We start from the raw sequence: 10,072 nt of genomic DNA, 5'->3' as shown, positions 1-10,072 counted from the left end.
CTTACCCTTTCTGGTTTTCACTTTCTCACCCTTAAAATGCAACTCGTCATGCCTTTTTGGCCTGAAAGTCAAATAATAATATTTCTGCAAGAGCTTTATAAATGAAGAAAGAGTATTCTAGCGTTAGTTTACTAATTAAATGTGAGACTGCAAATGTTCATTAAAACTAAGAAGATAAATTAAAGTTCAACTGTAACAAATTATACCTTTCATTTGTAACCTTTTAGCAGTCTACTTGACAAGTATTTTTTCGAGGGACTATGACATGTCAGGTGTCCCTCGAGGGGCGCATAGTAAACAAGACAGGTGCGATTGATAAAGAGTTGGGACCATTTAGACAGTGCTGAGTGGCATTCAAAGTAGAGGGGATATTGAGGTACAGGTCGGATGGGGACCACATGAGGCAAGGGACTTAAAAATGACGTCCCTAAGATGTACCATTCAGGCTAAGACCTGAACAGTGATGATGGATCAGGTGGATGATGACCTGACGGAGGGTATTACGGGCAGAGGGGACAGCCTGTGCAAATCATCCGAGGAAGGGTATGATCAGGCCTTGAATCTTGGGTTTTCTCTTTTATTTGCCACCTCTGTGGGACCTGTTTTACATGGGACTTTTATAATACCCTCCTGTGAGGTCTATCAGATTCTACAGTTTGAGAGTGAGACTGCCAGCTTGAAGAAGCCCGAACCTTGTGTGGCTTCTTCATCCTCTCAAGCCCTGAGCCTCTGGAGGCCAGTGTCTCAGAGGGGCCAGCACAGGGTCCCAGGCTGAAGAGGAAACCTTTGCTTCACGGGAAAGAGAAGGATGAAATGGAAGGACGCTGATGCATCATGCCCGCGAAGAAACAGGAAAAAGGAATGGCTTATGTCAGGGCTTTGAGTCAAGGGAGTGGGCGGGAGCAATGGAGAGGTCTCAGACCTTCCTCCCAAGAGCAGAATGAACCCTCCCTTCCCCCTGCCCACATTTAGGTCAAGCCCCCAGAACAGCAGCAGCGGCACCCAGGGCGAAGTAGAGAGGCTGCCCAGAACTCAGAGGAAGGAGACAGAAACAAATCAAGTCACCCCCTGTTCCCCCCAACTTAGAGTAGCTGCATCCACCTGGCCCTGTGCAGGGGACATGTGAGCATCTCCTCAGATGCTTCGCGAAGTAGAGAGGCTGCCCAGAACTCAGAGGAAGGGGACAGAAACAAATCAAGTCACCCCATGTTTCCCCCAATTTAGAGTGGCTGCATCCACCTGGCCCTGTGCAGGGATGCTTTGTGACCTTGAGCTGTCGCTCCCCTTGGAATTGCCTTTGGGCCAGTGCACTGGCCCTTGTACCAACTTGTGGGGAGGCCATCCTCTCTTTTAGAACTTACCAGAGTCTCCACGCAACTCTGGCCATGGGGACGCTGGTGACCCACGCCGGCTTGGACCGGCCTCCCTTGGCATGATGACGGCAAGAAATGGCTTGGCAAAGGAAGGACACACAACTGCCTTCCAGAAAGAAGCTCTCTGCCTTTGTCGCCAGAGCCCGGGAGGCGACCCCTTAGCCTTCTTTCTGCTTTAGGATGGAATTCTCACCCTTTTGCATAAAAGTGCCAGACCTTGTGCATAAATGCTGGCAACCAGATTCCAACGTGGATCCCCAATTCCAATTTCCACGATCCAGAAGAATGCAGCTTCTCCCATGTCGATCCAACTTCCTGACATTTTTTCGATTAAGAAAAATAGAGCCTATAGGAAAAATCAACATGACCGTAAGGGGACTGAGCTAAAGACAGCACGTTTCCAAGTCTGTGCCATTTTGTTTATATATATTTGGTATATGTATTATCTGATGGGTTCGTTCTGATTTTTATTGGAGGCGGGGATTTTTATTAATACTCACGTGGAGTGAGGAGAAGAGAGAGGAAGGGAGAACACGGGGGAAGAGTTGGCTGGAGAAGATAATCTGGTTATTTATTTAGAGTTTATTTAGGCAAAAGGACTTTAAAAAAGGCTTTGATAAGAGTGGCTGAGGTTTCTTCAAAGATTAACTGGTGTTCTTTAAAAGGGCACGAGCCTTCCTTTATACAGGTGTTTGAGGCGTTCAGAACTGCATGTCCATTAGAATTCTTTGCTGGTCTGTAGATTTCCTGAAGACACGCTGCTGACCACAGGACTCCTCTCTCAGATTCTCTCTCTCTCTCTCTCTCTCTCTCTCTCTCTCCCCTCCCCCACTCCCTCCCTCCCTCCTTTCCCTGGCCCTCCCTCCCTCTGCCCCGTCTCTTCCAATCTCTTTCTTTCTCTCTTCAGTTCCTTCAGGTAAATCCTACTCAAACTTGTACCAACTTGTTTTTGACTGACAGTGAACAGCGAGAGAGTTTTCTTCATTTTGAGGGAACCTAAACACCTATCTCTCCCAAGGCAATCTGCATGGAGTGATCCCTCCTGTGCCTTGTCAGACCCCCACATCGAGCCAGGAGTCTGCCTTCACCCGTATTTGCAGGTAAGAGGTCTGGGCTTGTGTCAACACTGGAGCAGGCAGCATGTTGGAGATACTTCTGAAACACTCTTACTTCTAAAGGTAATGAAAAAGTTGTGATTCTTTTAAACGTTGCTTAAATCATTCAAGACGTCCAGGCTTATCTGGGGAAATTTACAAGTGCCGTTTGCATGTGGAGAACGGGTTTTTACTTAATGATGGGGCAAAAAAAAAGTGCTTTATTCTTGCCTGTGAAACAATATCCAGATGTTGTCTTGTTTGTTGAGGGTGTAAGTGATCTAGATCAAGGGAGAAGAATTATCCTGACTTCTCTTTGCAAGTGTTGTTTTCTCTCATATTGTCTGTCGGGGCAAGTTTGTTATTGATTTTCAGCGATTATGTAGTTCTCGGGGTCGATCTCCGGCAGTTATTTTCCATTGTCAGGAGAGAAATCAGTTGAGGTTGCCGTAAGGCGAAACCTCACTGGAATATTTTAAAATGTTACCTATCCTTCTGAGAAAAAGTTATGTAAGTTTTCCGTGGTAGGTATAAGGAATGTAAACAATTCTGACTTTGAAAACATTATGAACCTTGTTCATGACCCATGGATAATGCGTCTTATAATCCGTGTATAATTTCATGTGCGTTTAGACTATTCTCGGCTAATGAATGTTATACTGGGTGAAATTTCCACATTTCACGTAGCTCCTGTGAAGCTAGTTTTTTTTTTTTTTTTCCTCCTCTGCACTTCCGTATTTAGCTGTCTGTAGGAAATGAGAATTCATCGTTCGGTGGGTATTTCTTGACCTCCCAATTACTTTAAGTCACAGGTTCAGAAACTTACAACAAATGCAAGATTTAACTTGGGAAAATTAAAGACCAAAGTTTGTCACACTCAATTCGAACGCTTAGATTTATTTCTTCTTATCGGAAAATATCTTAATTTTTTTTCCCTTGGAAAAAACACGACAAGCGATTCTTAAAGTTCTTTTTTTTAAACCTGAAAATCACACACTCTCTCTCTCTCTCTCTCTCTCTCACACACACACACACACACATCACTGTTAACCCCATTTTGTCTCCTCTTGTAAATGTTTAAACAAACATGTAACGATCAACAATATAGCCTTAGGTGATAAATTCTCTCTATTTAAACTTGTCTTAAGAATTAAGAGAAATATATAATTTAATATATTGCATGTTTAAATGCCATCATTTTGCGAAAACTAAATATCAAGAGACTTCCAGTTGAACAACAAAGCACTTACCTCACACACAGCTCCCCCGGCGCTGTTCTTTCCCTGGATTTTGTTTTTTTGCTGTTTTTCTACTTCCCAAGCTATGAATATAATAAATGGCCACGCAGGGAGTAGCGACCCAGAGGTCACACGACAAGTCTTCACGAAAGCTTGGAAAGTAGACGAGTTTAACCCAATCGCCAGTTACATATCTCAGAAATGCTCATCCGGTAACAGAGCTGACAGGAGTTAAATAAACGCATAAGTAGTTTGGGGTTTTTATAGAAATAGGCTTAGCTGAATTTTGTGATCCTGGTTGCTTAAGGAAAGCATATTTTCAAAAATTCCTCCCGCCCTCTTCCCACTCCTTCCTTCTACCAACAGTTGTGGTCATTTTATAGAAAGTGTTATTTCCCTAATTTCCTCTCTTCGCACTTACAACCAGTGCAGACAGCCCGGTGTCGGGGGAAGGAGAGAGAGCGAGACCCCGGACTTCCCACGCCAGCAGCCCCGGAGAGCCAACCAAAGCAGGTCTGCTGGCTCTTTGCACGGGGCTCGGCTGGCTCCCCCACGGAGGCGATGTGGGAAAGGCTGTTGTTCTTGTGTGGGGTGTACGTGACTGTACACCTGGATGACGGCAACATGCTCGGTGAGAAGAACTACCGATGTATGGTTTTAGGCACCAAATAGAGGCGAACTTTTTTCTAGGCTTAGTAAGTGTTGAGCACTTGAAATGTCGCTTCCTGCGTACCCTGTCTCACGTGTTGGAGACATCGCTTCAGGGTCCAGAGTCGTTTGTAGACTCCGTTGGCCTTGTGGACCCATTAGAACCTCAAAACCAACATAACAGGCCACAGAATGAGCCGTAAGCCTCGAAGAGCTGCTGACGACTAGCCCCAGGGAAGGGCTGTTTCAGGCATAAAACACCCTGATCGTTTCCTTCGGTCTTTAATTTGTAAGTAATTCAGCTACTGTCTTTCCCCGCCCATGACAATTCGAACCCTTCCCACTGGAGTAAATCGGTATCTCCAAATGTGTTGTTTTAATTCTTTTTTGAAGCAAAACACGCTCTACTCCAAAAACAGTCAGGAAGCTATGGCAAGGGTTAACGTTAGCTTCTATGCTTGCAAAAAATAGTTAATTGCTTATTAGTGGATAAATGCAAGAGTCATATGAGGCAGAGGTTATGATCCAGCCTCTGTCTCTCCTGCCCTTCACCTTCAGCTCAGAGGTCCACCTGGGGAGTGTGGCTTTTGGTGTCATTGGAGGGGCATGTGCGTGGCGGGAGCAAAGTGAACCAAGGACGGTCCACCTGTTCTGAGTGCCCAGGGATGCCCTGCCATGGAAGGGGATAGATGTGACCCAATACACCTGGCTGGTTGATGCCGCTCAGGTAGCTTCCTGGTGCCAGTTTATAGACAGGTAAGGGAGCTGTGAGGCCAGAAGTGAACCCTCCCCCAATGACAGGGACAAAGGGAAACCTGCCTCTCCCCTTGAAAGGAGCAACAGGGGGCACAGAGGGAGAGGAAATAACATATGATCTGAACAACAAGGTTCTGAGAAAGAAGTTTGACTTACTAGGTGTTACGTGGTTGAGATGAAAGGAAAAAAATGAGCAAGCGGACCTTCCGGGTAAGAGACAGAACAGGAAAGTGGAATCTGGCAGAGGGTGTCCCGTCCCGTCTGTAAAATGCTCTCTGCGTTAATGCAGGCAGTGGGGCGGTCACCTCCACTCAGCGCAATGCACCTAAGTCCACAAATTCTTAACAGACTTCCAGGGCTTTTAGCAAAACGAACATTTCTGCTCATTTCATAAAGAACGGTCATAGCTCATGAGGTGTCTGTGTGTCGCACTCAACAAGCACCTGCCTTCACTGGCGAAGAGACCATGAAACCCATGGTCACTGCAATCCAGAAGTTCGCGTGCAGCCTAATTCCAGAACACAGTCTATGCTTCTAGACCTGAAATTCTGTAGCACGAATTCCAGATTTTTTTTATCATGATACAAAGGTGAATGAGGGTTGCCCGATCATGCGCCGAGCAGAAAACTCACAAGAACAAAGACAAGGTATTGATTTTTGGTGTCTCGAAAACACATGTCACAGGAAGCAATTAAATGGCAGAGCATGTCTGTGCTACCTCAGGACTGAGGATCTAGAGGAAATGTTGGAAAGAATTAGCAACAGAATAAGCACCGTTTCGTTCTGTCCTTCCCCATGACTCTGAAGGTCAAATGCAGAGCAGTGTAGCCCCATAGTCATCACATGAAACGAAGCAAGCAGCTCCCTCTATGGGGGCTGGGCGACAGCCACACAGCTGCACTGGCTACTCAAACTCCCAGCCAAGGTTCTGAGTTCACGAAAATGACATCCTGGGTCTGACCGTGTCCCGAGGATTATAGATCACACTCATCTTCAGAGTCAAGTGGGGCCATCGGAATACATGGGGGTGGCTCAGAGGAGAGGCACTGCAGTCCTGGATCTGATCCTTAGGGTGTCTCGAGGACCCAGGTAGCTGGCTTTGACTTTCGATCCACACTCTGTTCCAGGTGAAGGTGCCCTGGCTGAAATTCTTTTCTGTTTTCTCCAGTGCCGGCACTAGAGGCTGATCGAGATTATGCGGAGCTTCAAGATCACACGATTTGGGGGAATCTCTTCAAGAAAAACAAGTGGAAAATTATGACTATAAAATTAGGGATGAGGCTGTGGGGAAGGCTGGTGTGACTGGGGAGCTCTGACACTTGAGTTTCAGTAACTTCTTGATGAGGCCACTCTGTGTCACACATCATAAAGGCCCAATACTTCTGGAAGGAATAGTTGAATTAATTTATATAAATTTTAGCTGCTCACTGCCCTCTAAGTAGCTCTGAGAAATGATAGGTGAAAATACCAAATAATCAGTCTTGTACATATCTAATGACCAGTGATATATGGAAAAGTGATCCGGGCAGTATCTGGAATATTCCTCATTTCACTGGCACGCTGCCATGAGATCCTTGCTGTGTGTGGCTGAAGTTTTACGTCATCACTAGGCCCAAGGGTAGATGCTGTCTCTGTTTTTTCCTACGGCTGGGTCTGTGGCCACCAAAACAAGGAGTCACTTTTTCTCTGAAAAACCCCAAGCTAAAAGCTGAAGAACACCATGCTGATCGCGAGCCTAGAACTTAGAATGATACAAAGTGCATCAAAAATACATTTTTCTTTTAACGTGAAGGTTCACCCCAGCGAAATATCTGTGCGTCTAACAAGAAACAGCCTCTTCTTCCGTCCGTTTCTGTGAATGCTGTTTCTGACAGCAGTCAACAGTGTCACTTCTCAGTAGGAATGCTCGCTAAGCCTCTGTCTGCCAGGCCAAATAACACTCTGCGTCCACGGTGTTTGCATCTTCAAGTATTTGCAGATTGATATCTCGCTCTCTCCTGGTCCCGTGTGCCAAAGAACACAAGGTTGGCTCCCCGAGTCTGGCTTCCTTACTTCCTGAGTTAGCCTTTGTGTCTAATCCTACCCCTGAAGAACTCGTTTAAAGTTAATTTTGCTCTGAAACATCATGAAATTTGGCGTCATCTGTATTCTCCCTAACGACACCATCCTCATATACCTGCTAGGAGTTAAAGAAAATGCGTGAGCCCTGGAGCACCTGGCTCCTTTGTCTAGAATTCTCTAAATACTAAGGCATGAGAACCCGCCCTGCCTCCTTTATATTTTCAAAGGTCCATCGAAAGAATTTATATAGAAAGAGATTGTATGTGTCACATACAGACACATACATGCAAGTGACAAAGGCAGCATGGGGGTGTACTTAGCCAAACATTAATAAATCTGACTATGTAGGTATAGAGAGAATATTTCAATGTCAACAATGTCACAATGGTGCTTTATTTTCAACACCTTGTCTTGTTTCATTAATTTCAAATCTATAATTTCCACCTAGTTGAAGATCAGGTGGACAAATTGCCTTCTAAACAGTGTTTAAAAACATGCTGTTATAGTGACATTGATGTTACTATCACTCTTGAACAAAGGAGTTGGGCGTTATGTCACGTGACTTGATTTTGGCAACAGGAGTGCTGTGATTATCTGATCAAGAAGCACTCAGAGTTCCAGCTTCTGGCATCGCTACCCAGCCACCCCGGCCCCCATGGGCAGAAAAATGGCTGGCTTCTCCCAGGCAGGTCAAAGCCGCCTTGGGGAGGTAAGGGGAAGTGAGGGGTCCACTCCAGTGCCTCCATGACTAATTGCTGGGAAATGGGGGGGCGTGCATCTTGGATGCTGGCTTGATACTTCCTGTTTTACGGGTCCGGGGCAAGAGCAATTCCCCCAGCCAGTAGGCAGGAGGAGTGTCCTGAATCAGTGTAATCAAGATTGACAGCAAAGCCTCATTATTCTGGAAGATTCTGCTGGCAAGCAAGGAGTCCTGAAGAGGGTTCTGGGCTATTCTTGCTCTGAGAGGAACAGGACGATCTGCACTCAGACAGGCTGGGGAAATGCACGGGAGTCTGTAGTTCCCCCTCGGAACGTTGCGTGATCATCACCGGATTCAAAGCTTTGAGACCGCCTGCAGCAACGACAGCCTCTACCTTTGAATTCCACGTTGTCCAGCGTGTCGGTCTGCGGAGCTGTCCCCCACCTCCTCCCATCTCCTTGCAACTATTATTCACTCTTCTAATGTATCGTGCAACTCCACTGGGGACACTTTTGCAGACAGTGATTGGTGTGGGGTGTGGCAAGGCCTCATGCGCTCTGAGAAAGTACGTGTTATGATGTTCATGCTCCACTTGGCTGTGAGTTGTACCTTCGACACCTGAGCTGCCCCTGTGGGTGACCGGCCAGGCTTTGAGATGGCAAAGTGGCCGCAGAGAGTTAGCTCCCCAAATTTATGTACTTTTTGTTTCTTTGTTTCTTTATATGCATCCTATTATGAAAAGGATTTAGGTGCACTTACAAAGACACACAAACCCTCACACAAACACAGTGTGAATTAAAAGTATGCTTCGTATTTGAACCTGCGAATCAGTTAGGCACTCATTAGGCACTGAATCTAGTTTTACATGCACCACATTTTATAGTTTTTTTGAAAGATGACATCCATTCTGCCTCTCAGCATCCTTTTTTTTTTTTTCTTTTCCTGACTGTGTGTATTATCTAATTGTCCATAAATGAGGTTATAAACCTCAGATCTACCACCAGCACCAGGGAACCATCAGTGACCCGCCAGGCCCGGGCTGGGGACTTCTGTAAACACCCTTCCCCAATCCAGATGTAGCCGATTCATCCCACCTGGCCCTACTTCATGCTGGACTGTCTACTTGTCTCTGTCTCCTATTGGGCGCAAGCTCGGTGACCATTAAGATTTTACCTGATTCTTTATCTGTGTTCCCAGAACTTGGCCCAAATAATTCTTTAGGCAACGCTCATTGAATCGACATGCATTAATACAGAGGCATCAATTTCGGCTATACCTACATCTTCAGTTAAACTATATCCATCCCGTCCTGCAAACATACAACACAGAACTTTTCATCTGAAGCGCTTTGAAAATACATATATCTGAAAACTCCTAACTGACGCATTTTCTCGTTTGGTGAACATTATAAAGTGATGAATTGGCTGTTAGAATTGCTTTTGTGGGGTGTTTGGGGCGGGGGACAGAGTGAGAAGAAACAGGGCACCACATACCTACAATATAGAGGGAAAACAGGAAGCACGCAGAGTATTTTGGAAACAACGAAAATTGAAATAAAACAGAAAAGTAAATGCAGAGCTGGCAGGGGTCGGTGTGGGAGCGTGGACCGAAAGATTAATCCTGGGAAGAAAACAAGAGAGAAAGAGGAGGAAGATTTTACTACAGTCCTGGAGTCGAAGAGGGTGATTTGACCCACGGTGTGGCCGATCCAAGAGACAAGGGGATTCGTGTTAGTTCAGCCTCCCGCAAACGCCGTGTTAAGACACGGTCTGTGTTAGCATACCTGTGGCAACCAGGGTATTTGGCTCTCAACGCGCTTTAAATTTTAAGTCGGAGAGAATTTTCTGAAATTTGCCCATTTTAAAGATGAAATATTATAAGACTAACACACTCGTAAGAGCTACTTTTCTGCGGTGACAATCCAATGCGTTTTATTCCGACCGGAAGCAGCCGATGCTGGTGGATGGTGTTTCAGAGTCTGAGGCCTCATGAGGGTACGCATAGTAAAACAAAAGTTTTATAATTAGGAGTAGTAACTTGTCTAGTCCAATGTCCTGGGGATGTTCTTTAAACTCTGCTTTTGGAACGGCGCTTGGTTTGGTTTTCAATATTTGAAGAAACGATCTGTGACTTACTAGCCCCATTGTTGGTAGAAATGTGTGTTTAATGAATTTTTAAATCAACTCCCATCAGGATTTGGGT

General features: G+C 45.5%; 1 protein-coding gene across 1 annotated transcript in view; it reads left to right on the top strand.

Annotated features, from left to right (window-relative positions):
- The first annotated feature begins 2,238 nt into the window (after positions 1-2,238).
- KCNJ15 (potassium voltage-gated channel subfamily J member 15) overlaps positions 2,239-10,072 on the top strand; it is a 40,070-nt gene continuing 32,236 nt past the window's right edge. The window contains exon 1 of the mRNA XM_006916741.1: positions 2,239-2,473. The gene's annotated coding sequence lies outside the window, so the exon portion shown is untranslated. The remainder of the gene's footprint in view (positions 2,474-10,072) is intronic.

Source organism: Pteropus alecto, unplaced genomic scaffold, assembly GCF_000325575.1.
Source record: "Pteropus alecto unplaced genomic scaffold, ASM32557v1 scaffold97, whole genome shotgun sequence".
Classification (NCBI taxonomy): domain Eukaryota; kingdom Metazoa; phylum Chordata; class Mammalia; order Chiroptera; family Pteropodidae; genus Pteropus; species Pteropus alecto.
Note: the sequence above shows the minus strand (reverse complement) of the source record. Positions and strands in the feature narration are given on the sequence as shown.